Consider the following 18,719-nt stretch of genomic DNA (forward strand, 5'->3'; position numbering starts at 1 on the left):
TCTACCACGGGCTGGAGCCCTCCCTCGGCCTCTAGCAACTAGGGGAGTAGCTCTTCCCCGGTCTGGAATCTCATTAGAGCGTGTTCTCACCATCTGTGAGAGAATAAGAGAAGGATATTTAGTACTACATCAATTGCACGATAGAATATGAAGAAAGGTAGTTTCCTAACACCATATAGCCTCTCGAAGATAAGTACAGACATCTCCGTACCGATCCGCAAGACTCTATTAGGTCTGCTCATAACTTGTGAGACCTACGTGAACCTAGTGCTCTGATACCATGTTGTCACGACCCAATTTCACCTATAGGTCGTGATGGCGCCCAACACTATAGTTAGGCAAGCCAACTAATAAGTCATACGTACATTGGTTAAACTTTTATTCCAAGAAAATAATAAAATACCAACTCCTACCAATGTGTGTGTGCCAAGACCTGGTGTCACAAGTGCATGGGCATCTAGCAGATTATACAAAACTCCAAATACTGTCTGAAATGAAATAGACAGAATATAAATATAAGAAGAGACACTGGTAGCTGCAAAACGGCTCAGAAAGGCAGCTCACCACTATACCTCGGGATGACGTGGGTATGTGATGATAGGTCCTCCACTAGCACCTGTCTCAGATCCTGCACAAAAAGTGCAGCAAGTGTAGTATGAGTACGTAAACAACGTGTACCCAGTAAGTATCAAGCCTAATCTCGAAGTGGTAGAGACAAGATGGACGACTTTGACACTCACTATGGGTCAATAATAATAACTGAAATATATCTAGAATATTTAAATCACCATGATTTACAGAATTTACAATAATTTATTTAATCAGCAGAGATAATCAAATTCCTTCAAATGTAACAATTCTCAATATATTAATTAAATTCCTTCAACTCAGAAAAATTCCAATTTATCATTTTAAATCTCATTTACAGGAGTAACAATTAATTCCATAAACAAGCAAGAATAATAATTCATTAAATTCTAAAGATTTTCCAATTTATTAATTAGCTTCTCAAGCTGAAATAAATTATTAAGGTATCGTGTAATTATTATTATTAAGCACGATTTCTGCCGAGGACGTATGGCCCGATCCAGAGTGTCGTGTACACTATCGAGGGACGTGCGGCGCGATCCATAGATGCATCTATCCTGCCGAGGTGTTCGGCCCGCTCCACAAGAAAGGAGGACATTTTCTTGTGTGCCTCCGGAAGGACAGTATGTTTATTATAAGATAAATTTGGGAGGAGAACAATTTCTTTTGACAACTAATTGATTTAAATAGAAATCAAGCCTATGAGATTTTCATCCTTTAATATCTTTATCAAACAATTCACAAAATTCACAATATATATATATATATATATATATATATATATATATATATATATATATATATATATATATCAATTAATATTAATTAATCAAAGAATACAATTTACACAAGTAATACATGCTTTGAGTCCTAAACTACCCGGACTTTAGCATTAATAGTAGCTACGCACGGACTCTCGTCACCTCGTGCGTACGTAGCCCCCACAATTAGCAACAATTATTTATTCTTAATTACCTATGAGGTAATTTCCCCCTCACAAGATTAGACAAGAGACTTACCTCCTCTTGCTCTAATTTAATCCACTATAAGGCCTTTTCCACGATTATCCAACTCCGTCTGGCTCGAATCTAGCCAAAATAATTCGATACAATCACTAAATATTATAGGAATCAATTCTATAAGAAAATACTACATTTTAAAGAAAAGATCCGAAATTAATTAAAAATTCGCCCGCGGGGCCCATATCTCGGAATCCGGCGAAAGTTATGAAATCCGATAACCCATTCAATTACGAGTCCAACCATACCAGTTTCACTCAAATCCGACTCCGAATCGATACCGAAATCTCAAATTTTCTTTTCTATGAGATTTCTAAACTTTTTCCAAATTTAAATCTCAAAACACTAATTAAATTGTGAAAACAATGATATATTCGTGTATATTGATCAAATCCGAGTTAGAATCACTTACCCCAAATGTCTTTCCTTGAAAATCTGTCAAAAGTCGCCTCTGTTCAAGATCAAGTTTGTCAAAAATGGCAAATGGGTTGAATGCCTCTGTTTTGTTTTATAACTTACAGATCTGCCCAGTTCGATCTTGGGAGCTCGATCTGTCCAGTTCGATCTTGGGAGCTCGATCTCGGAAGCTCGATTTCGGGAACTCGATCTTGGGTGCTCGATCTCGGGAGCTCGTTCTCGGGAGCTCGATCTCGGGAGCTCGATCTCGGGAGCTCGTTCTTGGAAGCTCGATCTCGGGAGCTCGATCTGTCCAGTTCGATCTTGGGAGCTCGATCTTGGGAGCTCGATCTCGGGAGCTCGTTCTTGGGAGCTCGATCTTGGGAGCTCGATCTAGAGAGCTCGATTTTTACAGGCAGCCCGATTTTGACAGCATTTCCAGCAGAAAAATTGCAGCAGCTTTTGCAGCAGCTAAGTCTTACTTTTGATCCGTTAACCATCCGAAACTCACCCGAGGCCCTCGGGACCTCAGCCCAAAACATCAACAAGTCCTAAAACATCATGCAAACTTATTTGAAACCTCAAATCACATCAAACAACGCTAAAATCACGAATCATGCTCCTATTCAAGCTTAATGAAACTTAGAATTTTCAACTTCTACATTCGATGTCGGAACCCATCAAATAAACTCCGATTGACCTCAAATTTTACACACAAGTCATAAATTACATAATGGAGCTATGAAAATTTTCGGAACTGGATTCCGACTCCGGTATCAAAAAGTCAACTCCCCGGTCAAACTTTCAAACTTTAAATTCCTATTTTAGCCATTTCAAGCCTAATTTCACTACGGACTTCCAAATAAAATTCCGATCACGCTCCTAAGTCCAAAATCACCATACGGAGCTGTTGGAATCATCAAAATTCTATTCCGGGTTCATTTTTTCAAAATGTTGACCGAAGTCAAACTTAGCACTTTAAGGCCAACTTAAGGAACCAAGTATTCCGGTTTCACCTCAAACACTTCCAAATCCCGAACCAACCATCCCCACAAGTCATAAATCATTACAAGCACCTATGGAAAGTTTTATTTTCGGGAACGAGGTTCTAAAAGTTAAAATGACCGGTTGGGTCATTACAACTGAGTGAGGCCGAGGGCCTGATTATGAAGATGATAATGGGATCTGGCTGCACGCCGCAACAGGCCATATTGGATTTATATATATTACTTCCTCCATTCCAATTTATGTGAACCTGTTTGACTGGGCACGAAGTTTAAGAAAAAATAAAGACTTTTGGAATTTGTGGTTCTAAACAATTCAGAAAGGGCCCCAGAGTATTTGTGTGGTTATAAAAGCTTTTCATTAAGGGTAGAATTGTAAGTTTAAGCAAAATTGTTTCGAAATTTAGAAAGGGGTCATTCTTTTTGGAACAGACCAAAAAGAAAATAGGTTCACATAAACTGGAACGGAGGTAGTATTATTTCTGGGATCGGGCTGCACGCCGTAACATGGTTGACTGATTTATGCCATGATTGGCTTGTTATAGCGCTTGGGTTGAAGGAGACCCTCCGGAGTCTGTACACACCGCCAGTGAGTGCAGGTACCTATTGAGTGCGAGTGCTGAGTGCTGAGTGCTGAGTGTTGAGTGATTGAGAGGAATGAGTGACTGTGAGGAAAGAGTGATTGTGAGGTTGGAGTGAATGAGAGGACTGAGTAACTGTTGCTCTGAGAGGATGCATTGATTTCATTATTGTTGTACTTCAGTTGTCATATATCATTGTTTTAGAAATTTCTGAAAGACATTATCTTCTGTTTCAGTCGAATTTGATATGAAATTACTGTTTGAGTTTTAGATGATGAACTTGAAAGCATGCCTACCTTCTTATGTTAGAAATTGTTGTAATTGGACTTAGCTGTGAAGCTCGTCACTATCTTCAGCTCTTTATTTAGTATTGTTAGTTACTGAGTTGGTTGTACTCATACTACACCCTGTACCTCGTGTACATATCCAGGTACCTCTGGACACGGCGATTGCTAGTTTTTCGGAGCTTTATCTGTTGGAGACTATCGAGGTAGCTGCTCGACTTCCACAGACCTTGACTATCTTTCCTTTTAGTTTTTGTACTGTTCTACATTCTCAGACAGTGTTTTTATTAGTCAGACTTTGTTATCATTTAGATGCTCATGTACTCAGTGATACCGGGTTTTGGGAGTGTATTTATATCTAGTATTTGTGGGATTTTCTCTTTAATTTAATTATTATGTTTTCAGTATTTAAAAAAAATATGGGTTATTGATGTTGTCGGCTTGCCTAGTGCCGAGATAGACGCCATCACGACATGTGTGATTTTGGGTCGTGACAAGTTTGTATCAGAGACTAGGTTACATAGGTCTTACGAATCATGAACATGTTTAATAGAGTCTTGCGGATCCGTACAGAGACGTCTGTGCTTATCTTCGAGAGGCTACCAAACCCTTAGGAAAATGTCACTTTCTTGTATTCTGTCATGCGAATTTGTTGATTCCAGAAACTAAATTTCTGTTATTCTATTCTCTCACAGATGGTGAGGATACGTACTACCGGATCAGATGATCAGCCACCAGTGCCACCAGTTAGGGCCGCGAGAGGTCGAGGCCGTGGTAGTGGCCGGGTCGAGGTAGAGGTATAGCTCGTACAGCAGTTGGAGCAGCACCTGTAGCACCACCAGTTGCTCCAGCTCAGGAGCAGATTCCAGATATAGTTGAGCCGACGGGACCCGGTCAGGCACCATCTGTGCCATTGAGATTCCAGGCCTATAGGAGGCTTTGGCTCAAATATTGACAGTTTTCACTGGCCTTGCTCAAGTGGTTTCGGCTCAGGCCGCACCAGCCACTTCTCTGGCCGGGGGAGGTACTCATACCTCTGTTTCTCGTACTCCGGAGCAGGTAGTGCAGGGACTTCAGATACCTGCGATACTACTAGCCCAGTTGGTTGCAGCTACTCACGCTCCTGTAGTCCCCGTTATGGCAAATGATGAGGATAGGAGACTTGAGCGTTTTGAGAGTCTTCGACCTCCATCATTTAGCAGTGCTGAGTCAGAGTATGCTCAAGGTTTTCTGGATAAGTGCCGACAGATGCTTCGGACAACGGGTATTTTGGAGACCAGTGGGGTCTCGTTCACTACTTTTTAGTTTTCTGGAGCTTCCTTCAGATGGTGGGAAGCTTATGAGAGGTGCAGTACCACTTACATGACAAGAGTTCTCTGTTCTCTTTTTGGAGAAGTTCGTGTTGCAGTCTTGTAGGGAGGAGCTGCGCAGACAGTTTGAGCAGCTTCGGCAGGATGGCATGTCTGTGACCCAGTACGAGATGAGTTTTTCTGAGTTGTCTCATCATGCAGTTTGGTTGGTTCCCACTGATAGGGAAAGGATTAGGAGATTCATTGATGTCCTCACATATCAGCTACAATTACTTATGACTCGGGAGAGGGTATCTGGTGCTACTTTTGATGAGGTAGTTGACATTGCTCTGCAGATAGAGATGGTCCGTAGCCAAGAGTGTGGAGAGAGGGAGGCCAAGAGGCCTCGTGGACTAGTGGTTTCAGCGGTGTTCCTTCAGGGGGTCAATTTTACCACAACAGGGGCCGTCCTTACAGGAATGCTCAGATGGGTCATCTAGTTCACCGTGGTGCATCATCTAGCCATGGTTCATACAATTCTCATCAGGGTCAGTCATCTCTCAGTGCCCTTCCAGCCCAGAGTTCGTCCAGTGCTCCTTCAGTTTAGGGTTCATTTGCACCGGGTGCTTCTAGCAATTATTCTGGTTCTCGAGGCCCGATTCAGTCCGCACCACCACCAGTACCGGGGAGCTGCTTTGAGTGCGGGGAATTTGGGCATATGTGGAGACAATGTCCTCATCGCTCGGGAGGTCTAGTGTAGTAGAGGAGTCAAACTACGACTTCAGCACCAGTTACTTTGCCACTCGCCTAGCCAACCCGGGGTAGGGCTCAGTCAGCTAGGGGTCGCCCAAGAGGGGGAGGCCGATCAGGTGGCGGTCAGGCCCGATTCTATGCTTTTCATGTCAGGCCAGATGTTGTTGCTTCAGATGCAGTGATCACAAGTATTGTCTCAGTGTGCCACAGGGAAGCTTTTATATTATTTGACCCTGGTTCTACTTATTCGTATCATCGTACTTTACTCATTATATGGATATGCCCCGTGAGTCCTTAGTTTCACCTATTCGTGTATCTACACTGGTGGGCGATACTTTTACTGTAGACCGTGTGTATCGGTCATGTGTGGTAACTATTGGGGGACTAGAGACTAGAGTTGATCTCTTATTACTTAGTATGGTTGGTTTCGATGTAATCCTGGGTATGGATTGGTTGTCCCCATGTCATGCTATTCTGGACTGTCATGCAAAAATCGTGATGTTGGCAATGCTGGGGTTTCCAAAGGTTGAATGGAGAGGGTCTTTAGATTATGTTCCCAGTAGGGTAATTTCTTATTTGAAGGCCCGGTGTATGGTGGGGAAGGGGTGTTTGTCATATTTGGCCTTTGTGAGGGATGTTGATGCAGATACTCCTACAATTGATTCAGTACCGGTAGTGCGAGACTTTTCAGATGTATTTCCTGCAAACCTGCCAAGTATGCCACCCGACAAGGATATTGATTTCAATATTGACTTGGTGTCGGGCACACAGCCCATTTCTATTCCTCCGTATCGTATGGCACCAGCTGAATTGAAAGAATTGAAAGAGAAACTCTAGGAACTCCTTGATAAGGGGTTTATTAGGCCTAGTGTGTCACCATGGGGTGCTCCAGATTTGTTTGTGAAAAAGAAAGATGGTACTATGCGGATGTGTATTGATTACAGACAACTGAACAAAGTTACAATCAAGAACAAATATCCCTTGCCGCGTATTGATGATTTATTTGACCAACTTTAGGGAGCGAGGGTATTCTCCAAAATTGATTTGAGATCGGGGTATCACCAGTTGAAAATTCGGGATTCGTATATTCTAAAGATGATATTCAGGACTCGTTTTGGTCACTATGAATTTGTTATGATGTCATTTGGGCTAACCAATGCCCCAACAACATTTATGCACTTGATGAATAGCGTATTCCAGCCGCATCTTGACTCATTTGTCGTAGTATTTATTGATGATATCCTGGTGTAGTCACGTAGCCAGGAGGAACTTGCACAATATTTGAGTATTGTACTACAGAGGGTGAGGGAAGAGAAACTTTATGCCAAATTCTCTAAGTGTGAGTTCTGGCTTAGTTCGGTGGCATTCTTGGGACACATAGTGTCCAGTGAAGTAATTAAGGTAGATCTGAAAAAGATAGAGGCAGTTCAGAGTTGGCCCAGGCCATCTTCAGCTATTGAGATTCGAAGTTTTCTCGGGTTGACCGGTTATTATCGTCACTTTATGGAGGGTTTCTTGTCTATTGCATCGCCTGTGACTAAATTGACCCAGAAAGGTGCTCCGTTGAGATGGTCAGAAGAATATGAAGAGAGCTTTCAGAAGCTCAAGATAGCTTTGACTACAGCCCTAGTATTGGTATTGCCTACAGGTTCAAGGTCTTATATGGTGTATTGTGATGCGTCACGTATTGGTCTCGGCACAGTGCTAATGCAAGACGGTAGGGTGATTGCCTATGCATACATACAATTAAAGGTACATGAGAAGAATTATTCAGTCTACGACCTTGAGTTAGCAGCTATTGTTCATGCCTTGAAGATTTGGCGGCATTATTTGTACAGTGTCCATTGTGAGGTTTATACCGATCACCGGAGTCTACAACATCTGTTTAAACATAAGGATCTTAATTTACGGCAGCGAAGGTGGTTGGAGTTGCTTAAGGATTATGATATCACCATTCTCTGTCATCCCGGAAAGGCCAATGTGGTGGCCGATGCCTTGAGTCGTAAGGCGGAGAGTTTGGGTAGCTTAGCATACTTACCGGTAGTAGAGAGGCCTTTAGCCTTGGATGTTCAGGCCTTGGCCAACCCGTTTGTTAGATTGGATATTTTTGAGCAGAATCGAGTTTTGGCTTGTGCGGTTTCTCAGTCTTCTCTTTATGATCGTATCAGAGAAAGTCAGTATGATGACCCCCATCTGCTTGTCCTTAAAGACATGGTTCAGCACAGTGATGCCAAGGAAGTCACTATTAGGGATGACGGTGTATTATGGATGCATGGCAGGCTATGTGTCCCTAATGTAGATGGTTTGCGTGAGGTTATTCTCCAAGAAGCTCACAGTTCGTGGTACTCCATTCATCTAGGTGCCGCGAAGATGTATCAGGATTTGAAGTATCACTATTGGTGGAGGTGAATGAAGAAAGATATAGTTGGTTTTGTAGCTTGGTGTTTAAATTGTCAACAGGTAAAGTACGAGCATCAGAGACCGTGAGGATTGTTTCAGAGACTTGAAATTCCGGAGTGGAAATGGGAGCGTATTACCATGGATTTCGTAGTTGGGCTTCGACGGACATTGAGGAAGTTTGATGCTGTTTGGGTGATTGTAGATCGGTTGACCAAGTCCACGCATTTTATTCCAGTTGGTACTAATTATTCTTTGGAGCGGTTGGCTGAGATTTATATTGGCAAGATTGCTCGCCTACACTGTGTGCCAGTGTCCATCATTTCATATCGGGGCACACAATTTACATCATAGTTTTGGAGAGCAGTGCAACGAGAATTGGGCACACAGGTTCAGTTGAGTACAACCTTCCACCCTCAAACGTCTGGATAGTCCGAGCGCACTATTTAGATATTGGAGGATATGCTACGCGCCTGTGTCATTGATTTTGGGGGTTCTTGGGATCAGTTTCTACCACTCACAGAGTTTGCTTATAATAACAGCTACCAATCGAGCATTTAGATGGCTCCATATGAGGCTTTATATAGGAGACGGTGTCGGTCTCTGGTGGGTTGGTTTGAGCCGGGTGAGGCTAGGTTATTGGGTACTGACTTGGTTCAGGATGCCTTGGAGAAGGTAAAAGTGATTCAGGAACGGCTTCGCATGGTGCAGTCTAGACAGAAGAGTTATGCCAACAGGAAAGTCTGTGATGTTGCTTACATGGTTGGGGAGAAGGTTTTGCACAAGATTTCACCCATGAAGGGTGTGTTGAGGTTCGGGAAGAAGGGCAAGTTGAGCCCTCGGTATATTGGGCCTTTTGAGATACTTAAGAAAATTGGAGACGTGGCTTATGAACTTGCTTTTCCACCTAGTCTATCAGGTGTTCATCCAGTGTTCCATGTATCCATGCTCCGAAAGTATGTCAGGGATCCGTCTCATATTCTAGATTTCAGTACAGTGCAGCTGGACAGTAATTTGATTTATGATGTGGAGCCGATGGCTATTTTAGACCGGCATGTTCGAAAGCTGAGGTTAAAGAATATAGCATCAATGAAGGTACAGTGGAGAGGCCTGCTAGTCGGAGAAGCTACTTGGGAGATAGAGAAGGAGATGCGGAGCAAATATCCATACCTATTTGAGACTCTAGATATGATTCTAAACCCGTTCGAGTACAAACGTTTGCTTAAGAGGGGGATAATGTAACGACCCAGCCGGTCGTTTTGAGTACTATAACCATGTTCACCCATTTACTGCTCAAGTTATGCTTTACATTTGTTTTATGACTTACCGGGTTAGTTGGTTCGGGTCCGGAAGGATTTCAGAGTGAAATGAGACACTTAGTCTCATAATTGAAAACATAAGTTGGAAAAGTTGACCGGATGTTGACTTATGTATAAACGACCTTAGATTTGAATTCTGATGATTCCAATAGCTCCGTATGGTGATTTGGGACTTAGGAGCGTGTCCGAAAAATTATTTGGAGGTCTGTAGTGGAATTAGGCTTGAAATGGCAAAAGTAGATTTTTTGGAAAGTTTGACCAGGGGTTGACTTTTTGATATCGGGGTCGGAATCTGATTATGGAAATTGGAATAGGTCCGTTATGCCATTTATGACTTGTGTGCAAAATTTGCGGTCAACCGGACTTGATTTGCTAGGTTCGAATGTAGGATGTTTCGACGTCATTTCTTCAAGCATAAGTGGTATCACATTAAGTAAATGGGCTCCAAATTCAGTTTTGATTGAAGCATTAGATCTGTATTGAAATTTCGGATCCATAGAAAAATGAATCGCCGAATTCGGACATCGTATGAGAGAGTTATGCCCATTCTAATGTCGGGAAAGATTTCCCGTCACCACCAGCACCCAGGGTAGCTTGGGGCGCTAGCCCTGGCACTGGGAATTGTTGGGGTTCTGGAAATTGCGCCACAGGAAGCGCCCCACACTGCCTGTGGCGCTCGAAAACATCAGAGGCTCTATAAACGGGGTTTTTGGCCATTTTTGACATAAACATAGTTGGGGAGCTCGGCTTGGGCGATTTTTAGAGGCAAACTTCACAAATTGGACTGGGGTAAGTGATCTTAACTTGATTTGGTCCGTTATTCATGAATCTAACATTATTTCCAGCGCTTATTTCATGATTTGGGGGATTAGAATAGAAATTTTCCAAAAAATTAATTTGAGGGTTTGAAGGCCGAATTAGAGTCGGAATTTAGTAAATTTCGTATGGTTGAACTCATGGTTGAATGGGCGTTTATATTTTGTAACTTTTGTCGGGTTTTGAGGCGTGGGCCCCACTATAAATTTTTGAGTTAATTTCGGATTTTATTGTGAAATTTAGCATTTTCATATGGAATTGATTCCTATACCTCGTGTTGATTGTATCGAATTATTTTGACTAAGAATCGAGGCTCGAACGCCGAATCGCGAGGAAAAGGCTTATTGGAATAAAGAATTGCTCGGATTGAGGTAAATAACAGTTTTAAATTTGGTCATGAGGGTATGAAACCCCGAATTTTATGATATGTGATTAGTTTTGAGGTGACGCACATGCTAGGTGATGGGCGTGTGGACGTGCATCGTAGGAATTGTGACTTGGTCAATTTCATGGAAATGTGTAGTTGAATAATCTGTTGATATCGATACATTTTCCACGTATTAGAGAAATCGAACTATAAATTTTGTTTGTAACATGTGTTGACACTATAGGGACCCACAAAGGTCGTGTACATGTTGAATTATCTGCTAAATTGCTATTTTGTACTCAGTCATAGTTTTACTTGCACATTACATCTCAGTCTCTATTGTTCATTATTGATGCATCATATCATTTCTGTTTGGGCTGCTTATCATGACATATTGAGCTCGAGAGACTGGAGAGATTGATGACTGAGTGAGGCCGAGGGCCTTATTGTGAGGATGATTATGGGATCGGGCTGCACGCCGCAGCATGCCATATTGGCTTTATATATATATATATATATATATAAATTATTTATGGGATCGGGCTGCACACCGCAGCATGGTTGACTGATTTATGCCATGATTGGTTTGTTATAGTGCTTGGGCTGAAGGAGCCCCTCCGGAGTCTGTACGCACCCCCAGTGAGCGCAGGTACCTATTAAGTGCGAGTGCCGAGTGCTGAGTGATTGAGAGGAATGAGTGACTGTGAGAAAAGAGTGATTGTGAGGTTGGAGTGAATGGGAGGACTGAGTGACTGTTGCTCTGAGGGGATGCATTGATTTCATTATTGTTGTACTTCAGCTGTCATATATCACTGTTTTGGAAATTTCTAAAAGACATTATCTTCTGTTTCAGTCGAATTTGATATGAAATTACTGTTTGAGTTTTAGATGATGAACTTGAAAGCATGCCTACCTTCTTATGTTGGAAATTACAGGAATTTGACTTAGCTGTGAAGCTCGTCACTATCTTCAGCTCTTTATTTAGTTGTTACACCCTATATTTTCGTACATAAAAATGCATCGTAAGCAAACTAATGTAGGACAAAAAATGAGATAATATTTAAAAGTATATAAATTAATTTAATCATGTTACCTCTGAGGTTACAAATATTGAAGATCATGAACAACAAGTACAAAGAGGGTTGGACGGTTCAGAAGCTAAAGCAATTGAAGAAAATAATGTTTCGTCGAAAGTCGACAAGTTGGGAATGTTATAACATATACCTTTGGGGTGAGACTAGGGTGCTTAACATGATAAGGAGATTATGTTATGATTTATATTAGTCGTATGACATCCGTGTGTTATGTTTTGAAGTCAAGAGAGTTGTGGAACAAAAGTCGATGAAAGTCATCACAAGTTACATTCATAAGTTTTACTGAAACTTTGGGTCAAATATAACTGCGATTTTCTCCTAATATACTTAGAGTTATGGGGTGTTCCACCTATCAAATTAAAGATATATGAGTCTATTTTCCAACTCATTAAACCGTTTGTCAATACGACATTGGAGTAGAAAGATATGGGCATTTGTGCGATACTGCGCAAGCTGCTAGGTGACAAGTAGGTGTGTCACCTACTTGCTTAAATGAGAGCCCAAAAAAATGGGCCATTTCGGGTCGTCCAAAGAGGCCTTTTAAGGGCCTATTTTCTTCATATATTAGACTTAAAATAGAGCATAATAACCAGACATAAGCTCTGCAAAGAATCCTCCCAAAAATTTCCCACAAACCCTAATTGATTTTCTCTCCCTTTCAAGTTCCAATTGGAGGTAAAACCTAGAGTTTGAAGAACCAAGATAAGAGCTGAGTTATCCAACAAATAAGGTGAGTTTACTTCTCTCTTTCATCCAATTTTTCTTCTGTAAATTCATGGTAAGTCGTTCTATACTTGTAAGAACTCACGGGACGGTGATCGGAAGCCGTGAGTTCGAGTTATTCACTTGTAGCGGACTGTTTTGTGGACTGTTTTGTGTTGCTGTTGGGCTGCGTGTTTTACTACTATTTTGTGGAGTTTTGGAGGAGGAAGGGGGTTTATAAACACCATATAAATGTAGGGTGGTTGGCTGGTCGTTCGTCATAACATTTTCGGGTCGTTTGACACTACTACGGTGGTCGTTTTGTGTACGAAGAGATTGGGGTGTGTTGGGCTGTTTTGTAGTATTTGATGGTGTATATAGGGCTGGAAAATGATGTATATATGTTGTTATTATTCTTTTCTTGTATTGTTGGTGTTATACAAACTGCTCTGATACCAAGTTTGTCACGCCCCGAACCTAGGAGCGAGACAAGCACCCGGTGCCTCACCTAACCTGGCGTACCAAATTGCGACTAAGGGACTCTGAACACATAATGTCATACTTTGGCCATGGGGCCACCTTGCAAGACAATTTGCGAAGCAAAATATAAAACTGAATGGAAACTAGCGCTAACTAAACATCAATATAAAGCTAGGCTGAAAAGGCCGTCATAGCTACTACAGCTGACAAACCACCAAATTATACATACCAGGCCTACAAACCCAACATACTGCACTAACCAACAGGATATGTCTACAAGCCTCTACTGATAGATGTACTATGATCGGAACAGGGCCCCGACCTACCCATAACATATATACAAATATACATAAGATGTACACAACACTCTAGACCTGGCAACTCCGAAAGACGTGGAGCTTATCGATCAGGCTGAACTCGGGAAACACCTACTGAGGAGATCTACTCGTCTGTCTATCTGAACCTGCATGCATGAAATGCAGCGTCCCCGGAAAAGGGACGTCAGTACGAAATAATGTACCGAGTATGTAAGGCAATAACATAACTAAAAATCGAAACTGAACTGATAATATAATAACTGGAAGTAACTGGGAGTCAAAGATGATCTGGAGATATACTTACCTGCTGATACTGACTCAACTCCTTCAATATAGTAAGTAAAATAATTGTACGGCCTTATAAGGCTCGGTATATATAACTGCTCTGCCATAGTAGGCTCGCTCATAGGCGCTCGGCCATACTAGGCTATGTATCTCGACCATGCTGGGCTCGCTCATAGGCGCTCGGCCACAGTAGGCTCGGTATATAACTTTCCATCTGATCAGAGGTTGCCCAATAGGGGCCTGCCCATCGATTATAGCTCGATGGTAATAAAAATACTGTAATACTGTATATATAGGCTTGCTGCTCTCTTGACTGGAAGAAGACAATACTAAAATTGAATATAGAGTCTCGATAAGGAATAATATTGTAACTTATGAGACTAGAATAGTGTGAATAAATTCATGAATATGAACTTCTCTTTTTGTCTCATTACTAACACATGTAGCTATGAGATCATGCCAAAATGAAGGAAGGCTTAGCCTTAACATACCTTATCACAATCTTTCCAATCACCAAGTTGAACTCACCTCTTTGCACCTTAATCTACAAGAATGATAATAATACTATCGTTAAGTTACGAAAGGTAAACTATCGCACAACGAACGACAAACCTATTTTGTATTAAAACGGGCAGCATCTCCCCTATAATCCTTACTACACCCTGTACCTCGTGTGCAGATCCAGTACCTCCGAACACGGCGATTGCTAGTTTTTCGGAGCTTTATCTGTTGGAGACTATCGAGGTAGTTGCTAGACGTCCGCAGACCTTGACTCTCTTAACTTTCAGTTTTTGTACTGTTCTATATTCTCAGACAGTGTTTTTATTAGTCAGACTTTGTTATCATTTAGATGCTCGTGTACTCAGTGACACCGGGCTTTGGGAGTGTCTTTATATCCAGTATTTGTGGGATTTTCTCATAAATTTAATTATTATGTTTTCAGTATTTAAAAAAAAAGTGGGTTATTGATGTTGTCGGTTTGCCTAGTATCGAGATAGGCGTCATCACGACACGCGTGATTTTGGGTCGTGACAGTTTTACCATCTAGTAACCCTTTGGTTAAAGATTAATAATCCAAGACCAACAAGGTTTATATAAATAAAAATAAAAAGATTTATAATCTTAAACCAACTAGGTTTATTATAAAAAAAAAAGGTTTATAATCCTAGACCAACAAGGAGGTCAAAACAGTTAGGTGGGTAAAAGCCTTGTTCGAGGGTCAGTCGTAATTTTTAGTTCTAATTAAAAAGTGCTGTAGAAGACGTTTAGGATTTACGAAGGGGTAACTCATAAAAAAGGAAGTTGCTATTTGTAGGTTAACACCACTTTTGGAGGATGACTGTTTATTAAAGACACTTTGGGTGGCAATAGGGCAAAATGCTGCGGGAAAAAAGATGGGGAACATAAGATAATTTGGTAAATTTGCACTTTTATCTATATTCTCTCTGTCTATCTATCTATATCTATATCTATATTATTATAAAAGTATGAATAAAATGTTGGATTACAAAAATAGCCTTTTAATATTAAGCATAATAACTCACAATAAAAAGATATAATCGAAATTCTAGACATTAGCCTTGTAATCCTATTAATTTTAGGATATAATACTGCACGTTAGGAATTCTAATAGTATAAATATTTTCGGACATTAGATATATAATCAAATAATACTAATACTTATGTTGTCTAGATATTATTCGCCAAAGAAGCATTTGAAATCACTGTAATTATCGTAATAATTAGGTTTCACAAACATATACTTTCTTACTGCTTTTTTCAAGTTTGGGAAGTTTATTCCCGCCCTTGGCCAAGGTCATATTTTTTTCACAAACAATTCAGCAAACACAAAAGAATCAGATAGTACCGAATCATAATAAGGATTATTCTAATTCAACGTTCAGCGTGGCTCCGAACGTTTTCCTTACTTATTCTCTATTGTGTTTCTTTTTCCTTTTTTTGCTTGATAAAATATATTTTGCATCAAGCATTTGAATTTTCTTATACTTTTTTCTTTCTTAGTTTATCTTTTACTTTTATTGCCATGGCATGATTAATCTCTATGATGCGTTATTCATAAGTTATGGTTGGTTTCAAATCAACGGGTCTTATCTTGTAGGTTTTGGAAATTGAAAAGCAAGTTGCAGGCGTGGAACCGTTTTAAGAAAAAGACTCAATAGAAAATTGGTTAAAATTGAAATTATTCTTAAAAATGAGATATCTATATCTATATCTATCTATCTATATCTATATCTATCTATATTCTATATTATTATAAAAGTACGAATATTTTATACTAAATGTTGAACGACTAAAATATCCCCAAAATATTGACCGACTTTTTGCCCTTTCAAAGTTAAATAATTCATTCACACAACTGACTTGATATTGGGTAAATTTGGTAATATTAGGACTTTTGATATCAGCTAAAATTTGATTTCTATGAATATTCTTCCGTTTTTATAGGAATCTAAATTTGAAATGGATCGAATTACGTGGTCATAGTATCTGACCAGCAGGGTACCCCCAGTAGATGAGGCCCAGTCTGAGGCTCAAGGTGAGACCCCTATTCAGCCATTACCGGCTCCTCCACCAACTACGGAGATTCCTAGGGAAACCGCGCATCCAGTTCCCCCTCCACTTCCATCAGATCAGGACTTGAGGAGTGCGGTGCATTTGTTGACACAGTTGGTAGCTACCCAGCAACAGGCTAGGGCATCAGCTAGTGCAGGAACTTCTGAGGGGTCTGGGAGTTCAAGGGTCTGAGAGTTTATTGCTTTGAGTCCCCCAGAGTTCACGGGGACAGATCAGAGGGAGGACCCACAGGATTTCATAGATCAGCTTCACAGGATCTTTCATGTTATGCATGCCACGGAGAAAGAGGCAGTTGAGCTAGCAGCTTTTCGACTCCGAGATATAGCCATCCTTTGGTACGAGGGATGGGAGAGGTCCAGGGGACGTGATGCACCTCCAGCTATTTGGGAGAATTTTTCAGATGCCTTCCTTGACCAGTACTTACCACGGGAGATCCGACAGGCTCGAGTCGATCAGTTTCTAGCCCTTAAGCAGGGTAATATGAGTGTTCGAGAGTATAGTCTCCGTTTTGACTCATTGGCCAGATATGCACCATCCATAGTTGCTACTATGCGGGACAGGATTCACAGGTTTATAGCAGGGTTAGCCCCAGAGTTAACCGAGGCATGTGCCACCGCTGCATTGCAGGATAGTATGGATATCTCCCAGATTCAGGCATTCGCCCAGAATATAGAAAGGGGTAGGCGTCGGCAGCAGGGTACAGAGAGGGCTGAGCAAGGGCAACGTAAGAGGATGAGATTTCCCAGGTCTCAGGAGAAATATCAGGGTAGTTATAGGACCCAGTACTTCGGACGGCCACCTAGGCCTCCGCCACCTCAGTTACAGGGTTACAGGTATGACCGCTATACTGGTTTGCAGCGACAGCGAGGATCTACGCAGACATGGTCATTTCCTCCACGGTGTGACATCTGTGGTAGAGGACACTTGGGCCAATGCCGAGCAGGTTCTGATGCTTGTTATACATGTGGGCATCCAGGGCATATGATGCGGGATTGCCCAAATAGAGATTCGGGGGGAATGGCACAACCAGCGAGTTCAGCAACAGGATCATCTATGTCCGTGCATCCTTCAGGGTGCTAGTCTCAGTCTTCGGCTGGTAGAGGTCGGGGCAGAGGTAGAGGTTCCAGTTCAAGTGGTAATCAGAACCGTATCTATGCTTTAGCGGGTCGACAGGACCAGGAGTCTTCACCAGACGTTGTGACAGGTATATTAACCATTTGCTCTCACGATGCTTATGCTTTGATAGACCCAGGATCTACTTTATCGTATATTACCCCATTTGTCACGAGGAAGTTTGGTATAGTGCCTGAAATACTAAGTGATCCTTTTGCGGTATCTACACCGGTCGGAGAATCGATTATTGCTAGACGGGTTTACCGAGGTTGTACGGTGACAATTTGTAGTCGTCAGACCTCAGCTGACCTAGTTGAGCTAGAGATGATGGATTTTGATGCTATCATGGGCATGGACTGGTTGGCAGCTTGCTATGCCACAGTTGATTGCCGAGCAAAGGCAGCCAGATTTCATTTTCCGGGTGAGCCAGTCCTTGAATGGGTAGGTAATACACCAACACCCAGAGGTAGGTTTATTTCCTATCTGAAGGCGAGGAAAATGATCGCAAAAGGGTGCATTTATCATATTGTGCGAGTTAGAGATGCAGATGCTGAGATACCTACACTTCAGTCTATTCCTGTAGTCAAAGAGTATGCAGATGTGTTTCCAGATGAGCTTCCAGGTATTCCTCCAGAGCGAGAGATTGATTTTAGCATCGATTTGCTTCTAGGAACTCAACCAATATCCGTCCCTCCGTATAGAATGGCACCTGGCGAATTGAAGGAGTTGAAGGAGCAGTTAAAAGATTTGTTGGAGAAAGGTTACATCAGGCCCAGTACCTCACCTTGGGGTGCACCAGTACTATTTGTGTGGAAGAAAGACGGCTCAATGAGGATGTGTATCGATTATAGGCAGCTGAACAAGGTAACTATTAAGAATAAGTATCCACTTCCAAGGATCGATGACTTGTTTGATCAGTTGCAGGGGGCTAGATGCTTTTCAAAGATAGATTTGAGGTCGGGGTACCACCAAGTCAGAGTTCGGGAAAAAGATATTCCGAAGACAGCCTTCAGGACCCGATATGGCCACTTCGAGTTCCTTGTCATGTCCTTCGGGTTGACTAATGCACCCGCTGTATTTATGGACTTGATGAATAGCCTATTCTGACCATTTTTAGATCTGTTCGTGATAGTATTTATTGATGATATTCTGGTTTATTCCCGTTCAGAGGATGAGCATGCGGACCACCTGCGAGCGGTACTCCAAACCCTCCGTGATCGTAAGTTGTATGCTAAGTTTTCTAAATGTGAGTTCTGGTTGAAGTCTGTAGCATTCTTGGGGCATATTGTATCAGATGAAGGGATAAAGGTGGACACTCAG

Source organism: Nicotiana tomentosiformis, chromosome 2, assembly GCF_000390325.3.
Source record: "Nicotiana tomentosiformis chromosome 2, ASM39032v3, whole genome shotgun sequence".
In the NCBI taxonomy this organism is placed as follows: domain Eukaryota; kingdom Viridiplantae; phylum Streptophyta; class Magnoliopsida; order Solanales; family Solanaceae; genus Nicotiana; species Nicotiana tomentosiformis.